The sequence below is a fragment of the Columba livia genome, chromosome 3, assembly GCF_036013475.1.
Source record: "Columba livia isolate bColLiv1 breed racing homer chromosome 3, bColLiv1.pat.W.v2, whole genome shotgun sequence".
NCBI classification, from domain to species: Eukaryota; Metazoa; Chordata; class Aves; order Columbiformes; family Columbidae; genus Columba; species Columba livia.
This window is the reverse complement of record NC_088604.1, coordinates 48,901,791-48,914,003: the sequence shown is the minus strand read 5'-3', so window position 1 is coordinate 48,914,003 and position 12,213 is coordinate 48,901,791.

The following is a 12,213-nucleotide window of genomic DNA, read 5'->3' as shown; positions in this document are numbered from 1 at the left end:
CCGCTTTCCCTCTGCGCTTTCTAGTGGGTATTGCTACCTAGTAAAGAGGAAGCTTTAACTGAGCGTTAAAACGTAATTCTCGTTCCACTCTTCCCTTCGAGGAGCTGTGTGTGTGTGAACAAGAAGTACGAAGTTATTTATACGTGTCTCTGTGTGTGTGGAAGCAGGAGCAAGTGACTGAGGAGAGCACGGGCAGCTGTATGTGCAGCACAGGAGAGAAAGTGTCTGCTGGGGGAGTGAGTGTATATACGTGTGTAAATATCTGCCTACGTGCCTTTTTTTTTTTTTTTTAATCTGTAGAACGAATTTTTGCAAACAAAACAAGTTTACGGTCGTTTAAAACATTTTTCATCAATATTATATCTCATAGTCCGGTATTATTAATACTTCATAGTCCAAGGAAACCCTCACTACCGAACAAATGAAGAACAGAAAGTACTGTCTGCCCCAATGAACTTAGAGTGTAACGCATGGGACAAGCAGCAGCAGATAGCTGAAGATGGATGAATGAGTCCCTACTAGGAGACAGTGAGATCGTATCGGACAGCATGATAGCAGTAGGCTCTGTCCACCAGTGGAGAAATGACTCATGAGTCAGTGAGTCATTCCCAAGGCAGCTGCATGTGAATCATTCCCTAGGTGGCTAGTTGCCACTGTGTGCATCCTGAACACAGCCCTATAGCTGGTAGAGAAACATGTTCTCCAGTGCTGTGGTTTCACTGGTTTTTATTAACTTTGTGTAAGTTGTTACTGCCATAAAAAGAAGGTCTTCCGTTCTCAACCATTTATGTGTGCCTGTGATCTGCCTCTTTGTGCCAGTACAAGCACTTTGTGGCTACATAGTGGACTGCATCAGGTTTAATGCTAACTACTTTGTTTTAATAATGGTTTAATCGTGATCAGCTTTATCTTGCATGAGTTTCCTAAGCCACTTCATGTCTCAGCTACATAAATGCTTGTGTTGGTATAAATAAGAGGTTGTACTTGGGCATGCACAAGGAATTATGGAAGAGGAGTGCAGGACCACTTGTTTCAGTAGCCATGATGGGTTATATCAGCTTAAGGTGCTTATGAAACTACAGCTGAGAGTTTGTGAACTCTGCCCAGCCATATTCCCCATTTGTTGTTAATACTAGCCCTCACATCCTTGTTTCTGGACCTGTAATAGGAGTTCCTAGTCCTGTCTCCCATTGGTTTAACAGTAGTTCCTGGTTTTCAGCCAGGTGCTCAATCCTACTTTCTCTTTGCAAGCAATCTGTGTGACATTGCTCCAGCCAGATGTGTCTCTTTGTTGTCTTGGATCCTGTCATGTGCAGAGTCTCTGACTTCCTGATCTTTGACTGTAGTGTGGTCTCACCCCATGTCTCGGACCGCGTGCACACAAACTCCAGCAGTTCCTGAAGTCTGACTGTGCCCTTGTCTGCCCCCTTCAGCTAGTGCTTTCTCTGCCTTTATCCAGTTCAGGACTTCAAGATGTCTTCTCACCTGCTATCAAACACTAGCCTGAGTGTGCTTAATCCACCAGCTGTGACCGTTGTCTCTTGGTTCTAAGGCACACGAATCGTCCATAAGAATGTTTCTAAGACATTGCAGAGGATGACAAGATTAAAAAAAAAAAATGAAGTTAATTCTTTTCTATTTTTAGGAATCTTCTCAGTGTGAGGGATAATCTACAAAACAGTGTGACATACTTGTTTGAAAGTTTAACAAGGGAAAATACAGCCCAGTTACCAGCTGACATGAGGAGGGAAATTATCTCAATGCTGAGTAAGATGAAACAGTGAAAGTATTTGAAAACAAAGTCTAAAGTGATAGGAAAAGTAGCAGGGTGATGTAGTATATTTGAAGCCAGAGAGTATGGATATGAACACCTGAAAAGAGGCTTATATTAACACTGAAGGCTGCAGACCTTCCTTCATGAGGGGCTGGATTGCTGAAAGATGCACATCAAACAGGTGGAGGAGAGAAGGGAGGGAAACACTGAAAGCTCTCTTTTGAACTTGACTGACAACTAAACATGAACAAAGAGAGACAGGCTGAGGTTTCAGGAGGGACAGAAGGAGATTGTTGTGGATTAGAGGGAGGTTCTGTGAGTCATCATTGGAAACATGGTTGCTGAATTCGTGTTTACAACTGAGATTACCCGGAGATAAAGGGCAGAACTGGAGTTGAAGGACTACCAGGTTTGAAAATGCCCATTCAAAGCCATTGCACTAACTTAAGTAGAACAATTTCTAAATTGATTCAATAACATTTGTCAAACATTTGAATTTGGAGAAAGGAAGGCTCGAAAAGACAGAAAGGCTCAGATATCATCATACCATTGTGATACATGGGCCCAAAAATCATTTATGATCTGGTTCTTTTGCAGTAATCTGCTAGTGCAACAGGCCCTAACTGGCCATGTACATTACCCTGTGCACAGGAGGACATAATATGTAGTAAAAAAATATTTTAACTATATCAACTCCTTTTTGCATTTTTTAATATTAGGTGAGCAACCAAGCCCAACAGCCAGAGTGGTTCAGCGTTCCCACATATGAAAACAGAGCTTTTGGGCAGTCAGAAAGAGGATGCACACCTATATGGTGCCGAAGCTGCTCTCCATTTTCATCGCTAAACCAGCTGCAGAACACAGAGCTCACAGAGTTAGCATGAAGAAATCTTCGCTCTTACCCATATTCTTGAATAGGGCAAGCTTGGTGTCAACAAATAATTAAGTCCAGAAAGAAAGATGAGAAAGTATGAATGTTTTATTGTACAGAAAGGACAATGATGAATTCTGTATTCTTATCCAGTCTCTTTACACTTTCCCAGTAGCACAAAGGGGCTGTAGAGTTCTTGAAACTTCTCCCTAGGGAATACTCCTTATGTAGAGGTTTCCTCACTTTGAACAGCTGTTTTGAGCTGCTGCAATGATCCATAGGGGGCTGTGGCAGCGAAGTAATTTAGAGCTGCCAACTTACATGAGAGGCATTGCCAAGAAAAATGAAGTTTCAAATATGGAATAAAGCCACATTTACCAGCCCTCCACCCAATGGGTAGCAAAGAATTGTGCTCACTCTTTGTGAAGGAGAACATTCATTGTTATTATTTATGTAAAAGTTATGTTACACTAATTCTATGCAACCCTGGTATGTGACCGTGAGAAGCAAAAAACTGTAGAGTGCTGTGAGGAGGAGCACTTTTGCTGTCTTCCTCAATTATTTTGATGGGTGCTACAAAAAGAACAGAAAAGCAAGTTGCTACAGAGCCAGTGTAGGCACAGAGAATGCATGACTTTCAAGGCATTTTTTTCCCTCCCTTTAAAAACAAAGCACTCAACTCTAATATTGCCAACCCGGCCCTGCTCCTCCATTCCCATTCTGATTTACTCACCCCGCTTATCAGATTTCTGCTTACGGACAGGACAGCAGCCGCAGCCGGCTTCGCAGTTCAGAGGGTCAAAAGTCGTGAAACAACAAATCTGGGCTGTTCTTCTACATGACAGAAATTCTAAATTGTGTCAGTATAGTAACAAGCAGCAATGATCTTTCAGTAACTTGAGCTATTTTTAGCTCAAAATAGTGACTGCAAGTACCTCATACGGTTATTTCCTACTCAATATATGTATTCGTTGTCTACAAGCAGCAAATATCCTTCGACATTAAATGAGGAAAGTAAATACAAAGAATTGCTCTTCTGTGAAGTCCTTTCAGGATGCCATTATGGTTTCCTCTGAAGCTAGTTCAGATTTGACCAACAGTTGCAAGTGTAGTACTGCCATGTATTTTATCTCCTGACAAATGACAGTTGCCGATAAAAAAAAGGAAGCTTTGACAACTGAGTCTTATAAAATCCTCTATATGCTAAATAGTAATAGTAGAAGTAGTGTACATTTAATACTTGGACAGTGTATATCATGTCTTGTTAAAAATACCTGAAGCTTCTCAAAGTTTAGCTTACCTATCCAGCACCAAATATTTGGCAAATAAAATGATCACTCAATTACATTTAGAAGAGGTGAATGAAATAAAAAGGTTAGGAATTTCAATTTTGGCCTAAACTGTAATTGCTACTAGTTCATGTGTGTTCTGCAGGCCTGGATGTCAGGGGGATGGGCTACAGAAACACCACTGCTGGAATGAACCACCTCCTTGGTGAAAGGTGTGAAATTTGCTCCTCTCTATTCCGCTGGCACTAGTCCCATGAGCTCACGTCCCAGTTCATTTCAGGAATGGGGTGGAGAAGATGCGTCTCTTGAACAGGCTGCATTAATTTTCTTGAGTTCTGCTCTACCTTTGGTCTGAATCCTGCTTTTCCACACACTCCTGCCATTATCTCACCTGTCTTTTCTCCCATGATCAGTCATTGTGCTGTCAATAGCGAAGTGCACTTTATCTTTTGCCAAGATTATCTTCCATCTCTCTCCATTTCATATTCCGTAGCACTACAGTCCTTTCTTTATTGTCTTTCGGTTATGGGGATGAAGAATCTTTGTTGTTGTTTGCTTTTTTTATATTTTTGGAAGTCTAGCTCAGCTTGACTTTTGGCAATTCTCAATTTGTCCTTCTTTTTCTTGATCCCTTAGATAACATTTCCTCTGTGCTTAATTCTCTTTGCCATTTTGTAAATATTTTGGGTTTTGCTTGTGGTTATTTATTCAACTAGATCTGAAGCTCTTCAGTAGAACGTTCCTTGCATTCCTGAGACACAAAGTCCAGACACCTTTATCCTTTTTGCTTAAATTAATTATATTATTCTTAATATTTGAATTCCTCAGTCCTGTAGTTGACAAGTAAATTCCCTTGTTTATCAAAGCTTGTCCTTTTGAAATTGAGAATATTGTTTACTTTGGGGGTAGAAGCTCTTACCATCTTTCCCCAAATCAATTTTGATCTAAGCAAATAGGTTTATATCTGTTGTAGCCCTCTTTGGTCATCAGCGTCAACTTGTCTTTGTTAGGTAATTACTATCATGCCTGTACGCTTTTTCTTATGCATTTGATTAATATAATCCGTTGAATGCAATAATGAATGTAATTCACAATGTAAGGATTACAACATAAAAGTTTTGTCTTTATCCATCAAGATTACTTACAGTTTTGGCTCAGTTGTACTTACCTTCTATTTCATTTTTTATTTGTACCTAATTTGCTAAATACGTATTATAAACATATTCTACACTATTACAGGTAATCTTCAAAGAGGGACTGAAGAAAGAGAACTGGGTAATCCTGCTTTTTATTTATTGATGTTATTTTTTCAGTGTTCTGAAAATTTGTGTCTATCCCTACATCTGGATGATTAAAAACTACATGGAAACGGCTGCTTTGAGATGTTTTTCAGTTGTGTAGCCAAAAAGAAAAAGACTCACTTAAACTTCCCTCATTCTGCCCCGTGGCATCAGTTTTATCTTTGAAGCAATGTTCATTTGCAGTCACCACTACAAAGCAAGAAAATTACCATTTCTGATCCTAAAAACATCTAAGATTGTGTTACTAAATGAGGCAAACCAACAGCTTTCCTTATGACCCCAGTCTTCCTGTGGCACTTGAAAACAAAGCTGTCAGTCAACAGAAATCTTACACAGATATAAGCAAAACTCACACTTTCTCCCCTTCCACGATCTCCAATCGCCCCTGGTTGTATTGGTCATTTTAATCCAGCCTAAAGAAAGTCAATACACAAACAAATGTTTGCTCCTGCAAACATTTACATGTTAACTTTTAAACTAATTTGACGTCAACAGAGGTGCACAGATCTATGAAGCTATTCATGTACAGAAGTATTAGCATGCATAACAGAATGAGAAAGACAGCTTCCTCATAGCTCCTTTGAGATGAAGAAAAGGTAATTTACAGTATTATCTGTCGTGATCTGTCACCAGGATACAGCATCATCAGAACTGACCTTCGGAGAGGGTTTCCAGGGAGGAAAATGAACCATGCCCTTTGTTCTTATTGATGATTTTTTTGACAAAACAAAATTTTATTCTGCTTATTTTTACAATAGGAACTCAAGTTGTATCTGCTCTACTCTCTCCCCTCCATCTGCCCACAGTTCTCACGAACAAGAGAAACGCCACCAAAAAATTCAATATTTTAGTTAAATTATTTCATTGCATTGGCAGGTACTGTAGTTAAATACTAAATGAACATATACGAGATCTTTATTAAAGTTGACTTGATTGAGGAAAGCCACTCTGTCTCTCTTTATACTGGTCACTTCTGCAAAGACATCTGATTGTGATTGATTTATAATCAACTTTCCACAGGGAAAATTTCATCACATGTATCACAAAAGTAATAAAAAAATATTTATATAGCTTGTAATTGCTTACATTGTTTCTAATTGCTCATCTATATAAAGAAGGGATTTACATAGATTATATTATTATCAATTTTAATAAGCCTAAGCATAAAAAAATCACCAGTTAGGTCTTGAACTAATGAGATTTGTTCAAAAATAATGACATTTCAGGCATTAATTAATTTCGATTTGACCTCTGGGTATTCGTCAATGTGTACATTCCAAATCTTAAAACTCTGAAACTGAAGCCAAAAGAAAACACAGGGCTATCTCACGAAAAGAAATACCAATCTCAAAACAAGACACTGAGTGATATTGATATGATAAAAACAAAATGGCTTTTTATGTGGTTTTATGCACACTGCTATATTTCATCCGTAGCAGGAAAAGGCTTTCTTATAACAAAGAGGAGTAGAAACCAGATTTAATGTATAATTAGCTGTTTTACAATTGAAATAATTTCTTCTACTCTACCTGACAGCATCATTTAAGTCTCTCTGTAGTAGCATTCCCTGTTGACCACACTACGGCTAAGCTTGTGTCAGCATTTCAAAAATGAAACCTTTCAATAAAGGTCACGACTCATTTCTGAAAGTTGCTCTGGGATAAATTGTGACAAAGGGCATATCTTCGGATGAAGTAATCTAGCTGTTTCAGGGACTGGGAGGCAAAGCTTTTGCATAGAGTTGTACATTAGTGGAGCTGATCATAATGTCCAACAGGGTGCTGGCAAAAAATCTTGGTTTTTCATGACGGCACTCCTTTTTTTTTTGCCACAAATCAGTAGTCCTCACTTAAACCACAGTGTGCTTTGTGCCCCTGTTTTAATAAATAATTCTTTAGTAGTTTAACACTACCTCACCCTCTATGTTTTCAAAATACTAGTTAAGTCTAAATTGCTCAACTATCTTTGATTGCAGTTTTGCATTTGTGCACCAGCTAGGCCAACTGTGGTAGAAGACACACATTGAACTTCTATACATTTTTTACTAACTGGAAGTGCAGGAGCCTTTTTGTCACTTGATCAACAGGGTATCTCTTACTAGTGATTTTATTCTGTGTGCAATTACAGAACATATGCTGCCTAGTTTTGAAAAAAGGCACATCTTAAGCAATACAGTCAGTTTAATCACAATAATTTCATTTAACTTAGTGCTTGCAACATATAACATAACTTGATTGTACATTTTTATTTTTAAAAAAATTGTTTTGTTCTCACACCTACCATCTCTCTGGTCTCTTTAAATTCATATTTCAGCAAGGCGTTCAAGGCGTTTCATCTGAAGAACTCTTCTGATCTGGATACTCTATATCCAAACTTGCTGCCAACAAGGAAACCTGTTCCTTATAGTTAAGAGTGACACACACAGACAATGGTAGGAGACAGTGCAGATTTTCTTGACTCACAGTTACAACATAATTGGGGTACAAGAACTTAATAACTTAGAACTAGTTCTTTGAATTGTAAAGCATCAGGTACAAAAATTACTTTAGATTTTTTTTTCCATGATTTAGAGCAAGAAGCCAATTCAGACAATCTCTTTGATCTCTAGTTTTATATGGAAAATGGCAAGATTTATGCAGGTAATCTAAGAATGTATTTATCTTTCTTTGTATCCAGGTCTGTTTATACCAGGAAAATAATGTAATTCAGGATGCCAACACTACGTGATTTGACATAACTACTAGAGTGATGAAGTTTTTCTGTTTTCTCAGTTTAATTTGCTAGTCTAGAACAGGGTACATTTCAGTCTGAGAAACTTTTCATATTGAATTTCACACAGAAAACTTGAAAATTTTATTTATATAGACTTTCAGTAAATTCTGTCCAGGTTCTGCCTGTTTCCTCTGCCTCAGATTATCTGCTGCAGATCTCTGCACCTTTTCCGGTCTGTTTATTCTTCTCAACTGCATCTGTGTGCATTTACTTTGCGGACAGTTTCAAGACATTCATCGCTCCATGGCAAAAACATTTGTGAAAAAGTTGACCATTATTTTGCTTTGGTCAAAGAATTTTCAAGGCCTTTATTGGCTTTGAAAAAACATGCATTTGAACTCTTTGGAAGGTGTCATTTCATTTTTCCTATGAAATATCTGAAGCAATTACAGACACCACCAGAAAAATTAATCTCATTTAACTTTTATATACGCAATGCAGATGTTGAACACTAAGATGTGTCACCCAGGGCTTCCCTTGGTGGTCAATGAAGAAGAACAAGTAGGTTTAGGGCATGAATCATCTGACCTATTTTAGACAAGGATTCATTAAATATTCTAGGTACACCAAAGGGTCTACTTGTTCTACTGGAAGAGTAGGTGTAAGGTTGGCAGTGAAACTACATGGCCGGTCTGGGAAGAGGGAGCAGAGAATTGCACTGTGTGCGCAGCAACGACAACAGTTTTATTACACATTTTCAGGAATGCTACAAACTACGCTACAATATATCATAAACTATGAAAGAATTTATTTTATTAATATAATTTATTTAAACTGCTAAGAATGTTCTATGAATGCTGCATGAAACAGCTGCATAAAAGCATGCCTTTCTTTTTCTGGGACAGAAAGATTTATGTATCTTTATGGGAGAGAAAATATCAATAAGTTTCTTAGAAAATTTTGGAAGAATGGCAGCAAAGACCCATGCTGAACATTGATCGGAGAGCATTTGTCTTCCGTCTTCACAGCACCAGCACCGGAATTTGTGTCGTCTGGCTTTAGATGTCCGCAGTTCTGATGTCTGCATCTGAGCTAGTTCTCTCAACTTCAAGTCAAAGCAGAGTAACTGCCAATTCCAAGGTTTAAAGATATGACTACACGAGAAAGTATGTTGTCAGCCTGCAGCCGCTGACACTACAACATCAGAGTACGTTTATACATAGCTGCTCAGCCTGAAACAACCCAGTTTCACCAAGTGTGGTTGTACTGGGTGGAGCCACAGCAAAACATGGGGACGTCTCCCTGTGCTAACTTGTACTGCACTCCTGTGCAGATTTTTTCCAGTGTCAAGATTTTAGAATCAGTTTCTCACAATTCTCCATTGCACATTCTAAAATACAGTTTTTCTTTTAAATCCATGCTTTTCAATTTTCTCTCTGCCATAAGCATGAGATCTGTGAAAGGTAATGTACCTCACATTTCCGGGTTGCATATCCTTCATATATGTGGAACTAAAGCAACCACTTCTAAAATGGTGATAAGTGATGGGACAAGAATGACGAAATTTTATAGAGGAGATAAAAACAAATTTAATAGCACAGAAGAATGTTTCTGGGCCTGAAAAAACACACCTGAAGGTGAAATTTTGTGTTGCAGACTTCAGGTGACTAGCAGAGAATGAAGAGATTTAAGAGTGAAGAAAGCCACATAAAGAAATTGTATGCTGAAGAGCTACTGGCCCTGGCCTTCATCAAAGAGATGCCGGAGTGAGAGCCACTCTGATGACAGATAAGCAAATAGCATTCGTGCTCTAGAAGTTAGTAATGCTGGCCTGCTTACCATGTAGGGGGCAATCAATGGGGCTGGAAAATCCACAGTGAAAACAGTTCTCAAGCAGATCTGCAAGATCATTAAGTGTCTCCTGCTTTCTTGAGATTATGAATCAGGGTGGTGCCTGGGGAACAGAGGAATCTGAAGCAGGGGATGACGAGGTTGTGGTAGGGAAATAGGCTGGACGCACCCTGAGTCTGTATCCTCTAAATACAAATGGGCATATTTGTCCATGATGTAAACCTTGGCTGATAAAGGAGGATATGAAGTACTTACAGGAACAATTTTTCTTTGATTGTTTTTTATTGAAGCGTGGATAGGTAAACTTAGTCTTTGCTTCCCAGGTGCGGGAACCAAAGAGAAGAGATTCAACATTTGTTTTGGCAAATGCAAGGTGAATTTGGAGGATTTACTTAAAATTCACAAGTAACACAACCTACTAAGCCTTGTATGAGTGAAATAATCATGCTGTTGTAACTGTTGCATGCTTTTAGTTCAGGTTTTGTGAGGCCTGCTTTAAGCAATACAGAAATCATGGCAGTAGATTGGCAGGTTGAGTAGGCAAACATGAGGTTAGTTACTATAGCACTGTTTGGTTAAGGGAAACATTAGATCCCTGTAAAGTTGTGCTCTCAGGAGGGCTGTTTGCTGATAGTCAGTTTTCCCGTTATTGAACTTAGAAACAATAATCAGTTTCAAATTAACTACATTCATTACTGAATTCTCCTTGGTTTGAGGTCAAAGTCCGGAGGCTGAGGGAGGGTTTGGAAATATCCAGGAGCACAAGAACACACTTTAGAAGCAAAGAGAACATACAACACAGATGCCGGGCCCTTCTGGGGGGTCCTCCTCTTGCTGCTGCACACATGATCACAATGCGCACCCCCAGGAATGGATCTGCAGAACAAAAGCTCTTCCAATCAAAAACAGCAATGGGGATACACTCTCCATATGGCCAGAACGTTCTCCCTGAGGTTCCCTTCCCCCACAAATCCATCACGGCAGGTCCCATTCTCCTTGCAAGACCTGCCAGGGGAGCCTGGTGCCAGAGTGGCAAGTGGCAGGAACCACCCTGCCTGCAAAATGTCAGGAAGGACAAGCAAAGAGCAAGGCATGTTGGGCTGCTGGAGTTAGAAGCAAGGTGTATGGATACCTGGGGCAGCTGGGAGTGAGGAGGGAGCTGGGAGCCAGCACTTAGGGCCATAAGGATGAGGGTGTTGTACAAGGATATGTGTTCAAGCTTTAAATGCAAGTGCTTTTACAGAAACTTGCTATTCAGTCAGCATTGTCATTACAAAGCAAACCTATTCTTATGCTAAGGAAACTGCTGGAGTTTGATTGCATTTAACATTAGTATATGAGCACGCAGTGCAGAGGTAATGTACTTTGCAGTTTTCCATTCTCACGGAGAAAAGCTGAATCGGTACTATAAACAACTTCACAGGAAGTTAATTTTGTAATTTAAATATGCTTACTGAGAGCAAACAAACAAAGAACCACAGCGATTGAGTACATACACAATCAGGAATGGATCAATGCTTTGTTGGAGTGTTAGATTAATGGGCTAAATCTGCTAATGTACAGTTAAGGCAACTTTTCTCAGCTAGCCAGTATGGTTTCTATACAAGTAGTAAAATTTTTGCTGGTTTCCCTGGCTGGGTTGTCAAGCTGGTAAAGAGGCCAGCAAAAGAGGCTGGTAAAGAGGCTGCTCTTCCCAGGGTGGACTGGGAATTACAGCTTTGCAGCCATGGACATTTGAAAAATTCCAAGGAGGAATTAGAGCCTAAGGGAATGCTTGTTTCTTTTGCTCCATGACTGCTAAACTTGTTGTCTAAAGAGCTGATTGGTAACAGATGCACCTATCTGCCTGTTTTTCTTGAAGCATGTCGTTTTTTCCCAAGGATGTTCTGCCTCCCCTGTGTATGTTTCCAGTCAGCATTCTCTGTGGAATAAAAAGGGTCTGGAAATGTATTATCCCTTGTTGAACCCATGCCTCCCCGCCCTCCACGCCCTTAATCTGCATCAGTCTTTCAGCAATCATGGAGGCTGTATTTTGCCAGGACCCTCTGTCAAAGAAGAGATTGTTAGATTTGCTTGATAACAGGAAAGAGGAGGAATTTGGAAATTCCTAAGATGTCTTTCCCTGCAGGAAGGTCTGTATCCTTCCAGACAGCTTGCTCTGGGTAATGGCATTGCTGCAGGGATGCTAAACTCCTGGGGACTGCCTTGTTGCCTTTGAGTCCTATGAAAGGGGGAACTGATACAGGGGATCTTGAAGTATGAGTACTGTAATGGTGCAGTCAGTGTTAAACTCAGCACAGGATGCAGTGGTTATGACCATCATAATGTCCCCAGCAGTGACCAAGGCCCAAGTACGCAGAGGTGCAGGTTCCCAACCATATGTATTGAGAAGATCCAAGAGTGTATCTCTACAGA